This window comes from Oncorhynchus keta, chromosome 8, assembly GCF_023373465.1.
Source record: "Oncorhynchus keta strain PuntledgeMale-10-30-2019 chromosome 8, Oket_V2, whole genome shotgun sequence".
In the NCBI taxonomy this organism is placed as follows: domain Eukaryota; kingdom Metazoa; phylum Chordata; class Actinopteri; order Salmoniformes; family Salmonidae; genus Oncorhynchus; species Oncorhynchus keta.
The window spans coordinates 37644657-37651604 of NC_068428.1; positions in this window are offsets into that span (position 1 = coordinate 37644657).

Below are 6948 nucleotides of genomic sequence, written 5' to 3' on the forward strand. Positions count from 1 at the left end.
CATTCCCATCCCTAGTGCCTGGTCACATTCCCATCCCTAGTGCCTGGTCACATTCCCATCCCTAGTGCCTGGTCACATTCCCATCCCTAGTGCCTGGTCACATTCCCATCCCTAGTGCCTGGTCACATTCCCATCCCTAGTGCCTGGTCACATTCCCATCCCTAGTGCCTGGTCACATTCCCATCCCTAGTGCCTGGTCACATTCCCATCCCTAGTGCCTGGTCACATTCCCATCCCTAGTGCCTGGTCACATTCCCATCCCTAGTGCCTGGTCACATTCCCATCCCTAGTGCCTGGTCACATTCCCATCCCTAGTGCCTGGTCACATTCCCATCCCTAGTGCCTGGTCACATTCCCATCCCTAGTGCCTGGTCACATTCCCATCCCTAGTGCCTGGTCACATTCCCATCCCTAGTGCCTGGTCACATTCCCATCCCTAGTGCCTGGTCACATTCCCATCCCTAGTGCCTGGTCACATTCCCATCCCTAGTGCCTGGTCACATTCCCATCCCTAGTGCCTGGTCACATTCCCATCCCTAGTGCCTGGTCACATTCCCATCCCTAGTGCCTGGTCACATTCCCATCCCTAGTGCCTGGTCACATTCCCATCCCTAGTGCCTGGTCACATTCCCATCCCTAGTGCCTGGTCACATTCCCATCCCTAGTGCCTGGTCACATTCCCATCCCTAGTGCCTGGTCACATTCCCATCCCTTCTGCCTGGTCACATTCCCGTCCCTAGTGCCTGGTCACACTCCCGTCCCTAGTGCCTGGTCACATTCCCATCCCTTGTGCCTGGTCACATTCCCATCCCTAGTGCCTGGTCACATTCCCATCCCTAGTGCCTGGTCACATTCCCATCCCTAGTGCCTGGTCACATTCCCATCCCTAGTGCCTGGTCACATTCCCATCCCTAGTGCCTGGTCACATTCCCATCCCTTGTGCCTGGTCACATTCCCATCCCTAGTGCCTGGTCACATTCCCATCCCTACATGCCTGTGCCTGGTCACATTCCCATCCCTAGTGCCTGGTCACATTCCCATCCCTAGTGCCTGGTCACATTCCCATCCCTAGTGCCTGGTCACATTCCCATCCCTAGTGCCTGGTCACATTCCCATCCCTAGTGCCTGGTCACATCCCATCCCTAGTGCCACATTCCCATCCCTAGTGCCTGGTCACATTCCCATCCCTAGTGCCTGGTCACATTCCCATCCCTAGTGCCTGGTCACATTCCCATCCCTTCCTGCCTGGTCACATTCCCATCCCTAGTGCCTGGTCACATTCCCATCCCTAGTGCCTGGTCACATTCCCATCCCTAGTGCCTGGTCACATTCCCATCCCTAGTGCCTGGTCACATTCCCATCCCTAGTGCCTGGTCACATTCCCATGTGCCTGGTCACATTCCCATCCCTAGTGCCTGGTCACATTCCCATCCCTAGTGCCTGGTCACATTCCCATCCCTAGTGCCTGGTCACATTCCCATCCCTAGTGCCTGGTCACATTCCCATCCCTAGTGCCTGGTCACATTCCCATCCCTAGTGCCTGGTCACATTCCCATCCCTAGTGCCTGGTCACATTCCCATCCCTAGTGCCTGGTCACATTCCCATCCCTAGTGCCTGGTCACATTCCCATCCCTAGTGCCTGGTCACATTCCCATCCCTAGTGCCTGGTCACATTCCCATCCCTAGTGCCTGGTCACATTCCCAGTGCCTGGTCACATTCCCATCCCTAGTGCCTGGTCACATCCCATCCCTAGTGCCTGGTCACATTCCCATCCCTAGTGCCTGGTCACATTCCCATCCCTAGTGCCTGGTCACATTCCCATCCCTAGTGCCTGGTCACATTCCCATCCCTAGTGCCTGGTCACACTCCCATCCCTAGTGCCTGGTCACATTCCCATCCCTAGTGCCTGGTCACATTCCCATCCCTAGTGCCTGGTCACATTCCCATCCCTAGTGCCTGGTCACATTCCCATCCCTAGTGCCTGGTCACATTCCCATCCCTAGTGCCTGGTCACATTCCCATCCCTAGTGCCTGGTCACATTCCCATCCCTAGTGCCTGGTCACATTCCCATCCCTAGTGCCTGGTCACATTCCCATCCCTAGTGCCTGGTCACATTCCCATCCCTAGTGCCTGGTCACATTCCCATCCCTAGTGCCTGGTCACATTCCCATCCCTAGTGCCTGGTCACATTCCCATCCCTAGTGCCTGGTCACACTCCCATCCCTAGTGCCTGGTCACATCCCATCCCTAGTGCCTGGTCACATTCCCATCCCTAGTGCCTGGTCACATTCCCATCCCTAGTGCCTGGTCACATTCCCATCCCTAGTGCCTGGTCACATTCCCATCCCTAGTGCCTGGTCACATTCCCCCTAGTGCCTGGTCTCCCATCCCTAGTGCCTGGTCACATCCCATCCCTAGTGCCTGGTCACATTCCCATCCCTAGTGCCTGGTCACATTCCCATCCCTAGTGCCTGGTCACATTCCCATCCCTAGTGCCTGGTCACATTCCCATCCCTAGTGCCTGGTCACATTCCCATCCCTAGTGCCTGGTCACATTCCCATCCCTAGTGCCTGGTCACATTCCCATCCCTAGTGCCTGGTCACATTCCCATCCCTAGTGCCTGGTCACATTCCCATCCCTAGTGCCTGGTCACATTCCCATCCCTAGTGCCTGGTCACATTCCCATCCCTAGTGCCTGGTCACATTCCCATCCCTAGTGCCTGGTCACATTCCCATCCCCTAGTGCCTGGTCACATTCCCATCCCTAGTGCCTGGTCACATTCCCATCCCTAGTGCCTGGTCACATTCCCATCCCTAGTGCCTGGTCACATTCCCATCCCTAGTGCCTGGTCACATTCCCATCCCTAGTGCCTGGTCACATTCCCATCCCTAGTGCCTGGTCACATTCCCATCCCTAGTGCCTGGTCACATTCCCATCCCTAGTGCCTGGTCACATTCCCATCCCTAGTGCCTGGTCACATTCCCATCCCTAGTGCCTGGTCACATTCCCATCCCTAGTGCCTGGTCACATTCCCATCCCTAGTGCCTGGTCACATTCCCATCCCTAGTGCCTGGTCACATTCCCATCCCTAGTGCCTGGTCACATTCCCTAGTGCCTGGTCACATCCCGTCCCTAGTGCCTGGTCACATTCCCATCCCTAGTGCCTGGTCACATTCCATCCCTAGTGCCTGGTCACATTCCCATCCCTAGTGCCTGGTCACATTCCCGTCCCTAGTGCCTGGTCACATTCCCGTCCCTAGCCTGGTCACATTCCCATCCCTAGTGCCTGGTCACATTCCCATCCCTAGTGCCTGGTCACATTCCCATCCCCTAGTGCCTGGTCACATTCCCATCCCTAGTGCCTGGTCACATTCCCATCCCTAGTGCCTGGTCACATTCCCATCCCTAGTGCCTGGTCACATTCCCATCCCTAGTGCCTGGTCACATTCCCATCCCTAGTGCCTGGTCACATTCCCATCCCTAGTGCCTGGTCACATTCCCATCCCTAGTGCCTGGTCACATTCCCATCCCTAGTGCCTGGTCACATTCCCATCCCTAGTGCCTGGTCACATTCCCATCCCTAGTGCCTGGTCACATTCCCATCCCTAGTGCCTGGTCACATTCCCATCCCTAGTGCCTGGTCACATTCCCATCCCTAGTGCCTGGTCACATTCCCATCCCTAGTGCCTGGTCACATTCCCATCCCTAGTGCCTGGTCACATTCCCATCCCTAGTGCCTGGTCACATTCCCATCCCTAGTGCCTGGTCACATTCCCATCCCTAGTGCCTGGTCACATTCCCATCCCTAGTGCCTGGTCACACTCCCGTCCCTAGTGCCTGGTCACACTCCCGTCCCTAGTGCCTGGTCACATTCCCATCCCTTGTGCCTGGTCACATTCCCATCCCTAGTGCCTGGTCACATTCCCATCCCTAGTGCCTGGTCACATTCCCATCCCTAGTGCCTGGTCACATTCCCATCCCTAGTGCCTGGTCACATTCCCATCCCTAGTGCCTGGTCACATTCCCATCCCTAGTGCCTGGTCACATTCCCATCCCTAGTGCCTGGTCACATTCCCATCCCTGTCACATGCCTCCCTAGTGCCTGGTCACATTCCCATCCCTAGTGCCTGGTCACATTCCCATCCCTAGTGCCTGGTCACATTCCCATCCCTAGTGCCTGGTCACATTCCCATCCCTAGTGCCTGGTCACATTCCCATCCCTAGTGCCTGGTCCTGGTCACATTCCCATCCCTAGTGCCTGGTCACATTCCCATCCCTAGTGCCTGGTCACATTCCCATCCCTAGTGCCTGGTCACATTCCCATCCCTAGTGCCTGGTCACATTCCCATCCCTAGTGCCTGGTCACATTCCCATCCCTAGTGCCTGGTCACATTCCCATCCCTAGTGCCTGGTCACATTCCCATCCCTAGTGCCTGGTCACATTCCCATCCCTAGTGCCTGGTCACATTCCCATCCCTAGTGCCTGGTCACATTCCCATCCCTAGTGCCTGGTCACATTCCCATCCCTAATGCCTGGTCACATTCCCGTCCCTAGTGCCTGGTCACATTCCCATCCCTAGTGCCTGGTCACATTCCCATCCCTAGTGCCTGGTCACATTCCCATCCCTAGTGCCTGGTCACATTCCCATCCCTAGTGCCTGGTCACATTCCCATCCCTAGTGCCTGGTCACATTCCCATCCCTAGTGCCTGGTCACATTCCCATCCCTAGTGCCTGGTCACATTCCCATCCCTAGTGCCTGGTCACATTCCCGTCCCTAGTGCCTGGTCACATTCCCATCCCTAGTGCCTGGTCACATTCCCATCCCTAGTGCCTGGTCACATTCCCCTAGTCCCACATTAGTGCCTGGTCACATTCCCATCCCTAGTGCCTGGTCACATTCCCATCCCTAGTGCCTGGTCACATTCCCATCCCTAGTGCCTGGTCACATTCCCATCCCTTGTGCCTGGTCACATTCCCATCCCTAGTGCCTGGTCACATTCCCATCCCCTAGTGCCTGGTCACATTCCCATCCCTAGTGCCTGGTCACATTCCCATCCCTAGTGCCTGGTCACATTCCCATCCCTAGTGCCTGGTCACATTCCCCCTAGTGCCTGGTCACATTCCCATCCCTAGTGCCTGGTCACATTCCCATCCCTAGTGCCTGGTCACATTCCCATCCCTAGTGCCTGGTCACATTCCCATCCCTAGTGCCTGGTCACATTCCCCTAGTCCCTAGTGCCTGGTCACATTCCCATCCCTAGTGCCTGGTCACATTCCCATCCCTAGTGCCTGGTCACATTCCCATCCCTAGTGCCTGGTCACATTCCCATCCCTAGTGCCTGGTCACATTCCCATCCCTAGTGCCTGGTCACACTCCCATCCCTAGTGCCTGGTCACATTCCCATCCCTAGTGCCTGGTCACATTCCCATCCCTAGTGCCTGGTCACATTCCCATCCCTAGTGCCTGGTCACATTCCCATCCCTAGTGCCTGGTCACATTCCCATCCCTAGTGCCTGGTCACATTCCCATCCCTAGTGCCTGGTCACATTCCCATCCCTAGTGCCTGGTCACATTCCCATCCCTAGTGCCTGGTCACATTCCCATCCCTAGTGCCTGGTCACATTCCCATCCCTAGTGCCTGGTCACATTCCCATCCCTAGTGCCTGGTCACATTCCCATCCCTAGTGCCTGGTCACACTCCCGTCCCTAGTGCCTGGTCACATTCCCATCCCTAGTGCCTGGTCACATTCCCATCCCTAGTGCCTGGTCACATTCCCATCCCTAGTGCCTGGTCACATTCCCGTCCCTAGTGCCTGGTCACATTCCCATCCCTAGTGCCTGGTCACATTCCCATCCCTAGTGCCTGGTCACATTCCCATCCCTAGTGCCTGGTCACATTCCCATCCCTAGTGCCTGGTCACATTCCCATCCCTAGTGCCTGGTCACATTCCCATCCCTAGTGCCTGGTCACATTCCCATCCCTAGTGCCTGGTCACATTCCCATCCCTAGTGCCTGGTCACATTCCCATCCCTAGTGCCTGGTCACATTCCCATCCCTAGTGCCTGGTCACATTCCCATCCCTAGTGCCTGGTCACATTCCCGTCCCTAGTGCCTGGTCACATTCCCATCCCTAGTGCCTGGTCACATTCCCATCCCTAGTGCCTGGTCACATTCCCATCCCTAGTGCCTGGTCACATTCCCATCCCTAGTGCCTGGTCACATTCCCATCCCTAGTGCCACTTCCCATCCCTAGTGCCTGGTCACATTCCCATCCCTAGTGCCTGGTCACATTCCCCATCCCTAGTGCCTGGTCACATTCCCATCCCTAGTGCCTGGTCACATTCCCATCCCTAGTGCCTGGTCACATTCCCATCCCCTAGTGCCTGGTCACATTCCCATCCCTAGTGCCTGGTCACATTCCCATCCCTAGTGCCTGGTCACATTCCCATCCCTAGTGCCTGGTCACATTCCCATCCCTAGTGCCTGGTCACATTCCCATCCCTAGTGCCTGGTCACATTCCCATCCCTAGTGCCTGGTCACATTCCCGTCCCTAGTGCCTGGTCACATTCCCATCCCTAGTGCCTGGTCACATTCCCATCCCTAGTGCCTGGTCACATTCCCATCCCTAGTGCCTGGTCACATTCCCGTCCCTGGTGCCTGGTCACATTCCCATCCCTTGTGCCTGGTCACATTCCCATCCCTAGTGCCTGGTCACATTCCCATCCCTAGTGCCTGGTCACATTCCCATCCCTAGTGCCTGGTCACATTCCCATCCCTAGTGCCTGGTCACATTCCCATCCCTAGTGCCTGGTCACATTCCCATCCCTAGTGCCTGGTCACATTCCCATCCCTAGTGCCTGGTCACATTCCCATCCCTAGTGCCTGGTCACATTCCCATCCCTAGTGCCTGGTCACATTCCCATCCCTAGTGCCTGGTC